This window comes from Hibiscus syriacus, unplaced genomic scaffold (assembly GCF_006381635.1).
Source record: "Hibiscus syriacus cultivar Baekdansim isolate YM2019G1 unplaced genomic scaffold, ASM638163v2 tig00112293_pilon, whole genome shotgun sequence".
NCBI classification, from domain to species: Eukaryota; Viridiplantae; Streptophyta; class Magnoliopsida; order Malvales; family Malvaceae; genus Hibiscus; species Hibiscus syriacus.
In genome coordinates this window covers 1,455,093-1,473,232 of record NW_024063296.1, presented here as the reverse complement: position 1 = coordinate 1,473,232, position 18,140 = coordinate 1,455,093, and the positions used below count along the sequence as shown (strand labels likewise).

The following is an 18,140-nucleotide window of genomic DNA, read 5'->3' as shown; positions in this document are numbered from 1 at the left end:
ACTGTGATGACATGTACTGTGATGAACTGGATCCAAAATATTTGGTGAGAGTAACGAATGATTCTTGACAGCGCACCCGGCCATATCTTTCAGGACCCAAAACGTCATTAATAGCTTGGTTTTCAATGTCATCATCATTAACAAGACCTTGGCTTGAAGCAGTAGCATGATACTCCGCCCTTTTCTCCCTCAATTTTTCCTAATAATAAAGTGAATAATTAATTCAAATAAAAAATGTCATGGTACAAATATAAATAAAGTCAGGTAAATTTAAAACCTCTATCCAATAAACGTACCATAATTTCTGCAGCTTCAGTAGTCATAGGGGTGTCATCCTTCTTTGTATGTGTCATGTCGAAGAGTTTGATTCGGCCAACTTTAGAACCAGATGTATTTTCCTACAATGTACCATAATATAATTACTTTGAGTTAGTATGTAAATGGTATACAAATAACTATGTGAATAATCTATAATACCTCCTCATTAGCTATACAAGCAAAGCTCTTCGATCCAACCATGTGTGTGTAAACTTTTGTTATTGCCTGCTAGCAACACCAACATGCTCTTGGTCCTACAATGTGAAGCAACCACTTTTAATGATGATTTATAATTCATTAAAATTATTTTTGAAAAATACATCATACCTGTCCTTTTTGTGAACTCCAAAATCTGACTGCATCTTCCCATTGGCACCTGAGCATTCCAAGTGGGACTGTTTGTAGCTTCTCTTCAAGGTTGAGATCATTCTTGAAGTATTTCTTCTTTAATGAGCTATTGTGGTCTCTTTATCTTTTCCCTAACACTTGCTTCACATAATCATCAGAGACTTCTAAAGAAAATTTCTCCTATACAGCAAATAAGTGTGCAACGTAAGTACAAATTATTATTGAATTGTTATAGAGTATCTATTATAATGACAATATTAGCTTAACAAAATCCAACGTTTGATTTTTGTTACTATTAGGCATTTCGCACCATGACTCATAATTAATCGGTAACAGATTCGTATTACGTCCAACTATGCCTAAGTAACCGGATAGAAGATGTGCTTCTGAGCCAATAGGTTGACCGACATCGTTTCTTGAAACTTTGACACAGTGCCCAGGAGGAAGTTGGTATAATTCCTTCAACGTTGTACATCCTCTACTCTTGCGTGTTCCAGCATTGTCAACTACATAAGAAATTATTAAATTTAAGTTTTGAAAATGAACAAACTAGTAAATAAAGTTTTGAAGATTACCTTGAATTTCTACATCTTCTTCAACAGTTTCAGGAACTTCGGAAGACTCTGCTGCATTTGATTCCTTGTTGTTTCTTTGTTCATGGTCTTGAGAAGCCCGAACAACCCGCAAATCACTTATTTTTCTCCTCAGCATGTAATCTGTAATAAACAAACATTTGTAATAAGAAAACGAATTAATTAAAGAATATATTGTCAATTGATAACATGTTAAAGGTTATAACATTATAAATAAATAAATTAAGATATAAAATCTTACGACATTGTTATGTAATGTCAGTTGTCATACATATCTTCATTAACTTCCTCTCGAATCCATTGAAATTGTGTTATATTAGTGATAGTTTCATCTAAGTTTTGTGATAGTAAAGGTAAACATTCTGATCTTGTTTCAATATCATCTCTACTTCCATCCCCGATGTCTATCATGTCTCTAGGAGTATTACGGAGCACAACATACCAACCGTCATCCATTGGATCATGATAGTAAAATACTTGTTTCACTTGGGAAGAAAATACATATGGTTCATCCATCAATCGTTGACCAGTGTGAATTAATCGAGAGAAATTCACCATTGTAAACCCAAGTCTATCTCTTTTTATGCCTCTGTTTACATTAACCTAGTCACACCGAAACAACATAACCTTTCGTTTTGTATAATAATCTAACTCAATAATGTCCGTAAGAATTTCATAATAATCAACATCTCTCTCCTACGGATTATTGTTATTGACACTCGCTTAACTTGTCGTTGACGAAGTAACTACGACTCCATAATTTTGTGACCTCCTTAATCTTTCACGAGATTTCGTGTGGAACCTGAACCCATTTTATGAGGAAGGCGTTATATCTTTTAACTATTCTATTCGGACCTTGAGAAAGCCATTTAACATCTTCACTAACTTCTCTCCAACTCCAAACCTATTACACAGGAATGGTGAATTAATTTGCATTGATTTCGATATAAAAAGCAAGAAAAATATTATTTATAAGTAAGTGGAATGATTTAGCTGCTTACCGTCTGGCCTAACCATTCATGAAAAGTTTATGTGAATAACTTATGTATCTCTCGATGATTTAATCTTTGGGAGCGTGCACGAGATCTCAAGACTTCTTTAAACTCACTATAAAGTATATTATGTTGTTAAAAATGATAAATATAAAAGATTAAGAGGTCTCTTTAGTATTGGGTCCGAAAGACTTACGTGCGAAAGGGATCTATTGAATCGTGATGGAAAAGAACATATCAGTGTGCTTGTACTCAAGACGTGTCATCTAAGGGTGCAATTTCAACTTTCCCTAATGGTTGACCATAACTTCCAAACAAATAATGTTGATGTAAGTCATTAGTACCGGACACATCATTTCGATTTGGTCTATTCCATCTTGTTTGAACATCTTCCAAATATCTAGAGCAAAATGTCATACATTCCTTTGCCAAATACCCTTTAGCAATTGATCCTTCCAGATAATGCTTATTAAGACAGTAAGACTTCAACTTGCCCAAGAACCTATACATATAAAACAACATACTACGTAAATACATTTTATAACAAGTTTAATTAGTAGTAATTTGAAACATATAATTCAATTAACACCTCTCTATAGGATACATCCATCGATAGAAAACTGGTCCACCAACTCTTGCTTCGTGAGGAAGATGAATTAGCAGATGCACCATAATTGTGAAGAATGAAGGCGGAAATATCTTTTCTAAGTTGCATAAAGTCAAGACGACTCGATCTTGTAGTTTATCAAGTTCTTCAACCATCAGAACTTTCCCACATATGGCTTTCATTATATTAGAAAGTTCAATGATACAAGACATCACCTTACTCGACATGCAACCGCGAACAGCAACTGACAGTAAATCTTGTATTAATATATGATAATCATGTGACTTTAAACCATAAAGTCTTCGATCTTTAACACTGACACAATGAGAAATGTTTGATGCATACCAATCTGGACCTTTATATCATTCAACACCGTGCAAAACACTTCTTTTTCTTTCTTCGAAAGAGAAAAAATAGAAGATAACAAGAAATATTTTCCATTAGGATGTAATTGCGGATGAAGATCATGTTGAATTCCCATGTCGACTAAGTCAAGTCGACTCTTAAGATTATCTTTAGATTTTCTGCCATCATTCAGAATGGTCCCGATAATATTCTCACAAACATTCTTCTCAATATGTATTACATCAAGATTATGTCTCAAAATCTGATTCTTCCAATAAGGCAACTCGGAGAATATACTCATCTTTTTCCACAAGTCTACCTCATTTGGATCATCCTCTTCCTCAGACTCATCATCACACTGTTGGTTAACTTCAACCTCTTCATTAACATGTTTTTCCTTTTTCTTTGATCGTGTACTGCTTGGTTAATTCATCTTTCCATAAGTAAAATTGATATTTTTCAACATTATGAATATTTCAGACCCGGTTGTTTGGTCAGGAGCATTTCGAAACTCTTCATCACCGTCAAACATATTCTTTTGACATCGAAATCTATGATTATCAAGTAACCACCGATGATGTCCTATATAGGAGAACTTCTTTCCATTAACCAACCACTTCGAACATGTTTGTGTAGCACAACAAGGACAAGCATAGCGACCTTTGGTACTCCAACTAGATAAATTTGCATACGCAGGAAAATCATTAATTGTCCATAATAAAGTCGCACGTAAATTAAAGTTCTCCTTCTTAAACACATCATATGTTTCGACCCCTTCCCATAACTTTATCAACTCTGCAATTAGTTGTTGCATGTAAATATCAATATCATTTTCGGGGCCTTTCTCGCCAGGGATTATCATGGATAAGATGAAAGATGATTGTTTCATGCAAATCCACGGAGGCAAATTGTACGGAACAAGTATAACAGGCCAAGTACTATAAGAAGTACTCATGATTTTGAATGGATTAAACCCATCAGTTGCAAGATCGAGCCTGACATTTCAAGGATCTCTCGCAAAACTTGGATACTTATTGTCAAATGACTTCCAAGCTAAAGAATCTGCATGATGTCGTAATAATCCATCATCGGTTCTGCCATCTATAAGAAGTACTCATGATTTGAATGGATAAACCCATCAGTTGCAAGATCGAGCCTGACATTTCAAGGATCTCTCGCAAAACTTGGATACTTATTGTCAAATGACTTCCAAGCTAAAGAATCTGCATGATGTCGTAATAATCCATCATCGGTTCTGCCATCATGATGCCACCTCATAGACTTAGCAGTCTTGGAGCACATAAACAATCTTTGTAGCCTAGGAATGAGAGGAGAATATCACATAATCTTTACCGGTTTCTTTCTTGATCGTGCTTGAGCTTCATCCTCAGTAACATTTTCTGTGTCCTTAGTCATCCATCGAGATTTTCCGCATACATGACAAGACTTCTAATTTTTTCGATCACCCCAATACAACATACAATCATTCGGACAACTTTGAATTTTGTCATATCCAAGACCCAAATCTTTTATCATTTTCTTCATATCTTTGCATGATTGAGGGATTTTTGCAAAATGGAACACTTCTCCTAGTAACTCCAACAAATACGTAAAGGAGTTACCAGTCCACCCTCCAGGCATTTTAAGTGGAAAAGACGAATGCAAAAGAAAGCTTTGAAAACTTTTATTTTAAGTGGAAAAGACGAATGCAAAAAGAAAGCTTTGAAAACTTTTATCCCTCATAAAGTTGTTCATTCATTTCATTCAGCAACTTGTAAAACTTTGCCACTTCTCCATTTGTCACTTCATCACATCCAATTCTTTCCATCTCAATGAAATCATTAACATCATTGTCACAATAATTTTCTGTAACATACTGATGATGATTGTGCATATTAAATGCATCTCGTAACATCCCTTCCATATCATCTTCTCTAACAGTTGGATGGTTAGAAGGAGCATGATAAGTCAAATAACTCGTGGAAGCAGATCTATCTGATATAAACTCTCCATGAAAGATCCATTTTCTATACCCCCGAACAAATCCAAAAACAACTAAATGCTCGTACACAACTTCACGAATGCGCCAATTAATGTTAACACAATTCTTACAAGGGCAAAGAATCATATTCACTTGGCTTGCATTCATAAAACCTAAATTTAGAAAGTTCTCGACTCCATTTCGATATTCGTCGCTTACCCATGAGAAATCCATCCAAGTCTTATCCATTTTGTATTTCTGGAGTTTCAATTTCAAATATTAAATGTTAATATTATAGAGATAGTTAGAACCTAAACATAAGCATTAAACTATCAGATTTAGTGCATAATAATATTTTCATAGTATAGAACTAATAACTCCTAAATTATACAACTTTTAAATTGATAGAATTTTATAGGAGCAAGTGTATCTCAATTAATTTATAAAAATTATAACAAGAATTATATATAACTGCATGCTATAGAACTAAATACTTACACATATGTTTCATCGAAATGTAGCATTTAGATCTAAACAGACTCATGTTTCATTGTTAAAGAGAGAGGCATGAAGAACTAACAACGAAATATAAACCCTATGTTCTGCTAGATTTAAAGATGGTGTTAAATTTAAATTTCTTGAGTTAACTACGAATTTGTTTTGTTATTAAAACTCTGTTTAAACTTTGAACACTATTTCTCCTTTCTGGACTAAAGATACAAACCATCAAGAAGCCATAAACAAATAAACTTTTCAATTTCGACAATATTAACAAACATATGGAGCATGTGTTTCGAAAGATACAAACCTGGAAAATGTTGATTATGATGCTCTTTCCACAACTAACCTTAGCGAAGCTTTCCTAAGAGACCATAAATAGTTACATTTAAGCTTAATTCTAAAGTAAAGGCCAGAATTAAACATTGCATGTCACTTCGTATTTATCTATCATGAAATTGAGAAATTATGGATGAACCACTTAATATATTCAATATGAACCTCTGCAATTAATTAATATGTGCATGCCAATTAAATATTATTTGTTTCCACAACTAATATAAAGTAAACTTAATATATGCATGCCAATTAAATAAACTAAAAAAGCAACTTATAATGCCTTCCGTGACTGTAGTGCTAATACCACTTATACTTGTTCACCTCGATCAAACTCCAACAACAACAGTGATTTCCGAGGTTCAGGAACAAGATTTGCTTCAATTCTTAGACCAGAAAATAAGTAGACAAACTAAAGGGACTTACATAAGATACATATTTTATTTAGACAAACTAAAAAAGGGAAGTACGTAAACAATATTGATGTTTTAAAAATATTGCAACTCCAAATAAACTGTTCTCAGTTTAAGTAATAACAACCTAACTTGGAAACTATGCAATCCGAGCAATCTAACTTTGATATTCGACCTAGCAAAAAAATATTCATTTTTCCCAACAAAAATCTCAATGCTAAACAAACTCATTCTATAGGATTTGTTTCTTAGACATAAAGGCCATTTATCATAGGCATATGTATGGGATGAAATGAGCTTTTTTCCTCTGTTATGTTATTGGGGTTATTTTGACGCATTTAATGCTTTTAAGGGTAGATATCAAGTCAAACTTTTACACTCATTAGCTTATGTCAACGACCATTACTCAAATAGTATATTAACATCATATGATTAAAAGTATACTGACTAAAAAATTATAAAATTGGAGAAAAATAATTAAGGGTATATTTGGACATGATAGGTTGTAAGAATATGTACTTACTAGAGCAGTAATTACTGAGTGCAAAACCTAAATCCTCATTTTCTTAGTTTTTATAGTTTCTCGAATTCTATTATTAGTCGTTCTATAATGTGAATATTTCATATTTAGTCCTTATACACTAATTTGATTAATTTTTTCCCTATACTTTCTTAACTTTAAATTTCAATCATTACCCAAATGATATATTAACTATATGAATAAAAGTATGAGGACTAAAAAATTTAGTAGAAAAATAATTAAGGGTGTATTTGGGCATGATAGGTTGTGAGGATGTGTAATTACTAGAACAGTAATTATCGTGTCTTGTTCGTTTAGCAAACCCTAATAACGTACAATTCAATAGACCGACAAGGCCACAAATTAAAAATGAATTTAAAAAGTTTGAATGTAATTATAATTTTGTTATCACACAGTTTCATTTATTCTCAATCAACCCCTATAAGAAATGATGAGTTAAATCGAGTTACTAAAATTACACTCAATTCAGCTGAACCCACTAGCTCCAATGATTACCGAGGCATGCCACTCAAATATAATTGTACATGCAATTACATCTAAATCCACTTAACTGATGGATTCGCAAACACATCCTAAATCAACAACTTACATTGTAGCATAGTAACTTACACATCCTAAATATTTAAGCAAAACTATAATGAAATGACTAAATATGCAACTTACGCGTACTGCAGGGGAAGCTTAATTTGAGTCGAAACAAATCAAAGACGAAGTTTCTCTTTACAAACTATTTGTCTTTCGGCATCAAAAACACATGTCTTATCCATATATCGTGTAACGCAAAGCATTCCTCAGCCGCGGGGATTCATCGGTAAGCAATCTCTGTTCATAGAATATTATACATGGACACGATAAATGTTATAATCAGGAAAAGATGGACCGATTTATTAAGACGGCACAACAGCAATGATACGAATGTTTGCATTGTTTCATATTGATCCTATCTAAATATCCATTGGTCATGCTTATTTCACAACACAATTACACCTATAAATCAATTTACTTTCAAAGCACATAGTAAAGACAGAATATTCATACCTGTGCAATGTAGGGATAGGCCTCATCCACAATAGCAAATTCTGGATTGCCCACTAAAGCTATTCCTTCCAACACACCCCTATTGCCCTAATAATAAGAGCAAAATAAGGAGGTATCCTAAATGGATAACCAAATGTTATTTGTGCCAAATCAGCTGCCAGGTCCTGAAAGTTAATGTTTTGCGCGCCCCCGCCCTCAAGTGCTTGGTCAAAAACCTTTGACAGAACAGGCAAGATTGGTCCTAAAATAACCCCATCAGGAATAAAACCGAGTTTAACAAAATCTTTACCTATTTCTTTATAGTCACGGTGAATAAGATGAGCAATTGCTTCGATCATTCCATATTTCTGATCATCTGTTAATTTTGTCACAAGACATGTTACAACAGAAGTGAACTTTAAAATCTATAAAATAAAGACTTGATGAGTAAGGTATTCTCACAGTAACAACTTAGCATTTATATGCATGATCAACATAAGATAAGTAGTTGTCTCAGTATAAATCTAAACAATTCTTCTTGTTCTTCATTAATTTGAGCCTAAACAAATCAAAACGGAATCTTTTTCTGCAATTATTTTTGGGAAAAATAAGCATGATTTTCTCTAATTTTAAGACAATTAACAAACGTAGCAAAAATTCATTGTTCTCACTAGTGTATGCAGTGTTATTACTATGCTAAATTGCCGCCAAATTCCATCAATAATGTTATTAAAAAAATAAACATATCAACAATAACAGACAAAGGGCGGAAAACCAATACAGAACAAAAATGGATAAAATGTTAAATCGGTGAAGAGCTTACAAAGAGAAGAATCTTGGAATATGTTGTTGATTTGGAGATATGAATGAAAAAGCTTATGCATATTTTGAGACGTAAAATGAAAACATAGCTTCTCACGAAAATCACAAGAGCAATCACATTTGAAGAAACTACAGAAAACCCAAAACAACCGGGGAGGGGGTATTACTGTTAAAGATTTTGTTTAAGTTTCATCGATATGATCGACACATACCACTATAGGACTTGCCGGTGATGGCGCAACCCTGGGACCGACGGCGTGAATGCTGGACGTTGGGACCGATTTGCGTGAGGGAGAGCGGATGAACTGATGGAGGGTTTAGGAAGAGAATAAGGCTCAGGATCAATCGGGAAAATTAGGGAATTTAAAGAAATTTGCGGCGTTTGTTTTAAAAAGCCACTAAAGTATGCCACTTTAGCGGCGTTTTCATAAAAACGCCGTCAAAGTTCTATTATATTGCGGCGTTTGTTTAAGAAACGCCACTATAAATTAAATCTATTGCGGCGTTTGTATAAAAAAGCCGCTAACCTACTATCTATATCGGCGTTTGTTGTAAACGCCACTATAGATTAATCATATTGCGACGTTTATATAAAAACGTTGCTAAAGCATTATCCTTGTAATGATGTTTTTTGGAAAAACGCCACTATGATGAACCTATTGCGACGTTTTTTATACAAACGCCGCAAAAGTCAGGTCTATGGCAGCGTTTTTGGATACAAACGCCGCTGATTACCTTTATTTTTTAAGATTAATTGATTTTAAATATTTCATTTCTTCTCTACATAAACTTAATTTACTATCATATAGCTTTATGTAATTAACAACAACCATAGATTTTAATTAAGATACACGTTATGCATACAAATACTTAACAACAAAATACATTAAAATTTAGAAACATTAAAGTTATGCATAAACAGTCTTCACCATATTGTTCACTAGATTGCTCATTCGTGGGGAAAGGACGTAAAAAAGTTGTTTTCCTTGTTTGACGACGCATCGTTAAGTTTTTCCTCCGTGAAAACTCTATATGGAGAAACTCTTCATCCATTTCACCAAATAAATCCTCTACCTCCGGTTCACCAAGAAGACTCCTTGCGCGATTCAGTGCTTCACTTGAAACAGATAACAACCTTCCACCTACAATATGAAACTTGATTGGAGGTGTCTTGGGAACAGAATCAAACATTAAAAAAATTTTAAATAGATGATAGAAACGTTTACTCGGAGTAACAGTAGAGACAACGTCGTCTTCATTGAGGATAGATATTGCTTTTGCAATTGAAGATTCTTTCAACGCCATAGAGTTACCAAATTTGGTTCTAAACATCGGGTATTTATCCACTCTCTATCATCGTTCTCAATAAGCTTTGAACATCCTACATGCGTGCGATCTATGAAATTTTATAGTACAAAAAAAATATAGGGAAGACGAGGGCCGATTTGGTCACCGGGACAAACAGAAGACGAGGGTCGTTGTTGTACTAGAGAAATCCCATTTAGGGAAGGAGCGTTGAAATGATTTTAGGGATCGGGCAGGAGAGAAGGGTGGAGCATATATTGACCCTTTGGTGGCCTTTTTTTTTTTTAAAAAGCCACCATAATACATGTTTTTGTGGCGATTTTATACAAATGCCATTATAAACAAACATATTGCGCTAAATTATTACTCTATTACGGCGTTTTTTGCACAAAAGCCACTAGAAACAACCCTATTGCGGCATTTGTTAGATAAACGCCGCTAAATTACTTCTCTATAGCGCCGTTTGTTGGACAAATGCCACTATAAACCACCTATTGCGGCGTTTGTATAAAAACGCCGCTAAATTACTACTCTATTGCGGCATTTGTTGGAAAAACGCCACTATAAACAACATTGTTCCGGCGTTTGAGCTATAAACGCAGCTGCATTGCCACTCGTTAAAATATTATTTTGTGGCGTTTGAATTGTAAACGCCGCTACATGCTTAAATTTTGTGGCGTTTACCCTGAAAACGCCGCTACATAACACTATTTTTGTAGTGAAACTTTAAAGATCTTCACTACAACCTTTACCTGGATAGTTTTTCGACCTAAAATCTCCACTAATTCTTCATCAGAAGTACCACTCGTCAGTATTTCCTGGTTATCTCCACTAATTCTTCATCAGAAGTACCACTCGTCAGTATTTCCTGGTTGTGAACCGAAGCATAGTCAAATTCATCAACAACTTGTAAGTTGTAAGCAATCAATAATGACTTCCGTATCCAAAAATCCATTTGTGTTTTATCTAATTTTTGCAATAGTTGTAGTTTCAAACACGATCTTATATGCTTCAAGCTCTTCCAAGCATGTAAGACCTTGTAAGTTGTAAGCAATCAATAATGACTTCCGTATCCAAAAATCCATTTGTGTTTTATCTAATTTTTGCAATAGTTGTAGTTTCAAACACGATATTATATGCTTCAAGCTCTTCCAAGCATGTAAGACCAGAAGAAGATAAAGGGAAGTGGTGACAAAGAGCAGCGAAAGAAAAGAGAAAATCTTAAAGAGATAAATGAGAGAAGAAGATAAAGTAAGAGAAGTAGATAGGATTAGAAAGAATGTAAGAGCAGAAGAGCATGAAGTTAGAAAAAAAAAGCTTGAAAATTGGGTTTTCTTCTTGGAAACAATAGTTGAAGCTAAAGAAAACTCAATTATTTTTATGAAAGAAACTAGTGAGCAAAAGCACACAGAATTCTGAGTTTAGTTTTGTTTGATGTAGTTAGTCAAATGGTGATGAAACCCCCTTTCAAAGTGCATGAAAACTGGGGATTAAAGAGAAAAAGATGATACGTTTTTTTGACACGCATTTTTAATTATTTAATTGACAACTCAAAATTCTGTTAAGATACTAACGAGTTAACTGTTGAGGGACTAAAATCAAATAGATAAATTACGTAATGAACCAAACACACTTGATTTTTAAACGGATGACCAAAAGTGATCATACCAGAAAAAAGAAACTATTCGTATAGTTTACATTTAAAGTTTTCTTTCCTTTTCTCTTTCTTCGTCGTCGTAGTTGCTTAAGCACTTAATGTCATTGTCGATAAAATTTTATCTTTCATTTCTCTTTCACAAATTTATTTCCTTAAATTTGAATCGAAACAGTGTGCATTGTCCCAGTGCTTTTGTCACTTACTCCGACCGATGATAGTTTTAAAACATTCCACTTCACCCCTCTTTTCATCTTCTTCCATTAGTTTTCTAAGCATATTTTATAAATTAAATTCAAAACAAGGATTTTGTCTTCTCTTTTGTTGATTTTAACATCTAGACATTAGATCATCATAATATTGAGATAAGAGTTTATTCGTTGCTACCTGTGTCTTTATCATTAGGATTGGTCATCCTTTTTCAAAAAAAAATTAAGATTGGTTGTTCGACATCGAGAATAAAAAATAGGCAGCCTTTTTAAGGAAAATCTAGCAAGTTGTTAAGTATTTATAAGGGATTTTCGAGAGGGTTTTACTCCAACCAGATATATTTTAAATATCCTAATTTAAACAGATAATAATATCTTTTAATTTGAAATAGGGTAAACTACCCAATATACCTTTTGTTTTCGTTAACCAAATTTGGTCACCGGTTTTTAGTTAAGTGCGCTTGGTCCCTTACGTTATTGATTTGTTCGGTTTAAGTCACTTGACCGTTAACTTCCATTAAGCCATTAACGGAAATTTGAGTTGAGAATTTAAAAATAAAAAAACCTGTCTTTTCTTTTCTTCTTCTTCCTCCAAAAATTAAATATTTCAAAGACCGGGCTTTTCAATTTTAACCCCATAATTAATAAGTAAAATCTTATTTTTCTATGCTTTAAAAACCCATTGCCGCCCTTTGAAACTTCTTCTGCTCCCTTTGTCCTCTATTTCATCCATAGTTAACAGATAGACCTGTAAATGAATCGAACAAACATGAACGAGAGTATGTTTATGTTTGTTCGTTTAATTTTAACAGAACAAATGAACGAACACGAACATAAACGAACAAAAAATATCTTGTTCGTGTTTGTTCGTTAAAGAATGTAGCTTGTTCGTGTTCGTTCATTTAAATGATAAACGAACACAAATGAACGAGCATAAACGAATGGATGTAAACGAACACAATAAACAAACGTAAACAAAACAAATGAACGAAATAATGAAAACAAAACAAACGAACATAAATGAATATAAACCAACACAACAATAATCACATAAAATTCATTAGTATAAGTTGCAACTTCATAGTTAATTTGTATTTAATTTTTTGGGACTTTTTTTTATTTGTATTTAAAATTAATTGATTTTAAAATATTAATGGGTATCAGATTAAAATTTATCGCGTCTTAATATTTTAAATGGTTCTAGAGAGATTGAATTAAACATAAATTAATGAACATAAACGAACAAAAATAAACGGACATATTATCGAATGTTCACGAACGTAAATGAACAAATGAGCCATATGTTTGTTTTCGTTCTTTTAATTAAACGAATATAAAATCTTGTTCATGTTCGTTCGTTTAATAAATAAACGAACATAAACGAACTTTCCGTCGAAAAGTTCAGGAACGGTTCGCTGAACGTTCAGTTCGTTTACAGTCCTATTAACAGACATGAGCCTGCAGGGATATACCCTTTAGTTTATGCTTCAAAATCAAAATGTAAATCAATAAAACATGAATCATAGTCTCCACTGATAAATTTGCTCTCTTTTGGCAAAAACAACAGCTTGTTTGCACCATTAAAACCACCATCACTGCTATTGGAAACTTTACTTTCACTATCTAAACTCGAACCGCCATTAAAACCAGAGCTCCGAGGAGCCGAAACGGAGCTCCTAGCATCAGAAAAATCCATCAAATTAGTTCTATCTTATGATTCGAAAAGCCCACCGCTCTAAAGCTACAAAGAGACCTTGACCTTGAAACTCCGGTGTAATTAACGACCCACATATCATCACTTTTCTTGTCACCATCACCACAATTATTACAATCTTTCTCTCTTTCCTTCTTAAGCAATCTTATAATCCTCGATAATTCATTCTTTTTTTTCTACACCTCAATGAAGCTATTATTGCTTCTCTTGATTAAAAAGACCTCTTCTAATTTCTAAACATGTTCCTTATTTTCATTCTCTATCAAGAACAAAACATTCAAAACATGTAGTCTCAGAAAAAATAGAGACCGAGTCCGAGATTATTTTTCCAAGTTCGAGCAAGTTTTATTCCAAACATCCATAAATTTGGACCAAACACATCCATAACAATTGAAAATATTGTAAAATCTCAGTCATATTATAAAACCTGATACGCGCCCGAGTGTTTATACTACGTTAAAGCAAAACAAATACCATAACATAGTAGTAACCTTGCCGACCCCAAGAATAATGACACCTCCTTTAACCTTTACTTAACAATTTGTTATTTCATGGTAAGTGTGAGTGTAGTGAGATTGCCTAAACTCTCCACTCTTATCTTGGACATTTCCACCGCTTTACTGTTTCACCTTCATTATTTTTTAACCATAAGAATTCATATTCCTAAAGAAATCCAAACAAATGGAAGCAGCCAATGCAGTAGGAATTTTTTTGATTCCTTTATGTGGAGAGCACCAGTTAAAGGTGGGCAAATTACTAGTCCCAAGAGGAAAAAAGGAAGCATAGTCTGTAACAATGGTTGAACAAAAATTGGCCATGAGGTTTATTTTATCATATTTTGCATCATTTTATTTTGGGAATAGATGTATTTTTGTTGTGTTTATGTTGAATCTGGTACGCTAATGTTTGTGGCAATACTCTATGTTGTATGTGATGTTGTGAAGCGATATGTGTCTAATTACTATGTAGAATTGGCAGCAACTACTGAGTCAGTATGTGGTTATAGAAAATTCTGGGAAGAGTACTGTCAAGGCAATTTTCAAATGACCAAAATATCTTGATATTTGTGGACTATTCCTATTGGTTGAAGGTTTGACTAATTCGACCTATATAAAGGGGATGAAGTCACACCTTTCACAATCTTTTCTTCTTCAATTTTTTCCACAAAATTTATCTTCAAAGGCCATAGCTACCTAGACCTTCCCTTGGGACGTGTAGCAACAGTTGGTGGAGCAATGTCATATAGCAGTAGCGATCATGGGGCTATATTAGTGGTCGTCTCTTGTTTGAAAAGATAAATGATGAATATTAACTTAGCTTATATTTTATTTTTGGATGTTATTGGGATTTTGAACTTACGATGTTCGATAAATTGCTTATTATGATTATTGTCTATGCTTTGTTTTTATGCGATGTAGTGTTATAAGATAAGTTTAGAAATATATTTATCTTTGTATGTGTGATTTTTATAATATTTAAAAATGAATTTTATTGATTTTGCATACTACTTTTCACAACATTAGTATTACGAAAGTAAGTTAGTATATGGAAGCATGTGTTGCCAAGGTCTTTGCATTGTTAATTATTTACTTGGATTGATGAAAGTTTTAAGAGATTCAGTGGAGTTAACCTTTGCAAGAAACATAAATAAAATTGCCTTAACATTATCATAATGAAAACAACCCAATGACAATTGCATATGTCAATACTAAATTTTTTTCTCTCCGAATTGTTGTTGCACTACCTGACAATTTACAATCTTAATTTTATATCTTTCTTATAAAGTGTCACTATTTCTTCCAAACTAATCCTTACAAAGAATAAAAAAAAAATTCTAACTTGCAATACATCGCTTTTTATGGGTTCGACATTCGATACTTTGTAGCATCAACTTTTATACTTGATATACGAAATGTGCACTTGCGTTAATACTATAACATATAAGTAGCATCAGGTTTTTGGCGCCATTCTCTAGGAGCAATGGTATTGCATTAGATTTGTTTTCTTTGTTTCACTAACTTTGTTATTTTCTTTTGTGGGTACTTTTTTTTTTCGTTTTAATTTGTTGGTCTATGTCCCATTGAGATAATCAAGACTTAGAGTCTTTTGATTCCAAAATTGAACATGCAATACACCAAATCCATAGACAAGCAAATCGTAATCGAGCAAACATGAATATTGATGGTAATAATACTTTGTCATCATTACATAATGATGGGGGAAGAATTGTAGGCTGGAAACGGAGTTAATCAGCCAAACTTTTACAACATCGATGACCACAATAGGCCAATTCAAGATCACATTGTTCTTACTTTGGAAGATCTAAATCCTGACATTGTGCGACTTGTCGTCCATGCTGCATACTTTGAACTAAAGCTTGTGATGTTCCAGATGATGCGATCAATGAGTTAGTATAATGGTTCATTTACCGAAGACCCTAGAGCACATCTTAAAGCATTCGTTGAAGAATTTGGCTCTTTCATACACACGGGGTGCCCGAGGAAGCATTGAAGCTGAAGTTGTGTCCCCACTCATTTTGTGACAAAACTAAACCATGGCTAAATTCGCTGCCACCCGATGCTATAACATCGTGGAATGAGTTAACACAAAAATTTATTTGTTTCAACCTCCAAACATGAATCTAAACTGAGGAATGATCTCACATTCATTAGAAAATGGAGGATGAGAACTTATATGAAGCTTGGGAGCGTTTCAAGGATTTTCTGTGCAAATGCTCAATGCATGGTTTCTAGCATTGGACACAAATGAAAATATTATATAATGGATTGAATATGCAAACAAGAATGGTTGTTAATGCTTTTGTTAATGGAGCATTGCTAGATAAAAGCTATAATAAAGCCTATGGCGTCCTTGAAAGGATATCCAACAATGACTATCAATATCTCAATACAAGGAATATGATAGAAAGACGCAATGCTACAACAATAAATAATGATGCTATCAATACAATATCAACATAAATGACATCATTGACTGAAATGATCAAGAAGATAAAAAAACTTGGAGGAATGTATGAGGTAAAGACTGCATCAATTGAATCTTGTGTTTACTGTGGAGAGAATTATAACTATAAGGAATGTTCACAAAATCCCAATCGGTGTGCTTAGTAATGAATTGCAATAGGAATGCCAACACTAAACTTATGGGAACACCTACAATTTCAATTATCAAAATCATCCATTTATCTTGGAGAAGTCAAAACGTAGAGAATCCTAATATGGAATTCCAATCAAACTTTGGGAATACACAACAACATTATCAACCTCAGCAATAATATAATCAGCAGATGATGCCCCAACATCAGTCATAACATCAGTTAGTGCAACCATAACTATCGACAGTTGTTTTCATCTGAGTGTCATTTATATTTATTATATATAATGTATTTATTATTATATTAATATACTATTATATTATTATTATTACAAAGGCCCAATATTACAAAAAAATTAGAGGCCCGGTTACAATTAAAGACCCAAATTTTACCCATTTGCCCCAAAACAAATACAAACCCGGAGGCCTAGAAGTAGATTGTGACCCGATCCAGGCTCAAACAACATGCATGCTCGAGAGGTCCCAAATATGTTTTAGGGTTTTATCATCTTCTTCAATAGCCGCCGATGATCTTAGCCGTTGGATCTAGAGAGATTCAACGGTCTAGATTTCTTCTAGAAGAAACCCTAAGGTATCATAAACCTAAGACTATGTTCAACCACCGCCTCCACTACTCCAATCCAATGCTGCCACGACGTCGCCACCTCCAACAGAAGGATCCAGAAGATGAATACTGACCGCACATCTCATCGGTCTATGGTGAGTCACCATCGTAGGTCTGGTGACTCACCGAAGAATTCATCATTGTGGATGGTTTCTAAGGGCTATATAAACCCTGATTCTGCAAGTAATAACACACAAAGAGAGAACCAGAAACCATAAAAAAGAGGCAAGTAAGAGAAACAACTAACAGTAGCCATTCGAAAGCGAGGAAAGAAGAGATTGAAGAAGTTTACCATCGTCGAAGTCTGAACGTCGTCTGAAAGTAGAGAGAACTGAAGGTAAAATCTCATATCTCGGCCGATTGGAAGGTTTTTAGAGAAAAATAAAGGTAGATTCGGGTTAAGGGTGTTACGATCTATATTTTGGGCTAGTTTTTGAAATTTTGGCCACCGTGGGTGGTGGCCGATGGCGGTTGTCAGTGGTGGTTTTCGACGGGCAGCCGGTGGCCAATCATCCCTCCGATAGGATGTTTTGTACATTTTAATTTGGGTTTTTCATTTTATTTAATTTTATTTTAATTCCTGACCGTATATTTACATATATTTAGGTTAAATATATTTTAGTCCCTTAATATTAATAATTTATATTATAATCCCGCATTAATATATGGTTAAATTATATTATTAGTATATATAGTTTATAATACTTG

At 33.7% G+C, this 18,140-nt stretch overlaps 1 non-coding gene across 1 annotated transcript; it reads right to left on the bottom strand.

Moving 5' to 3' along the window:
• Nucleotides 1-16,336: 16,336 nt before the first annotated feature.
• LOC120177668 lies at nucleotides 16,337-16,442 on the bottom strand. The gene has a single exon (XR_005521449.1). It is a non-coding gene; the product is annotated as a small nucleolar RNA R71 (small nucleolar RNA).
• Between the last annotated feature and the right edge of the window lie 1,698 nt (nucleotides 16,443-18,140).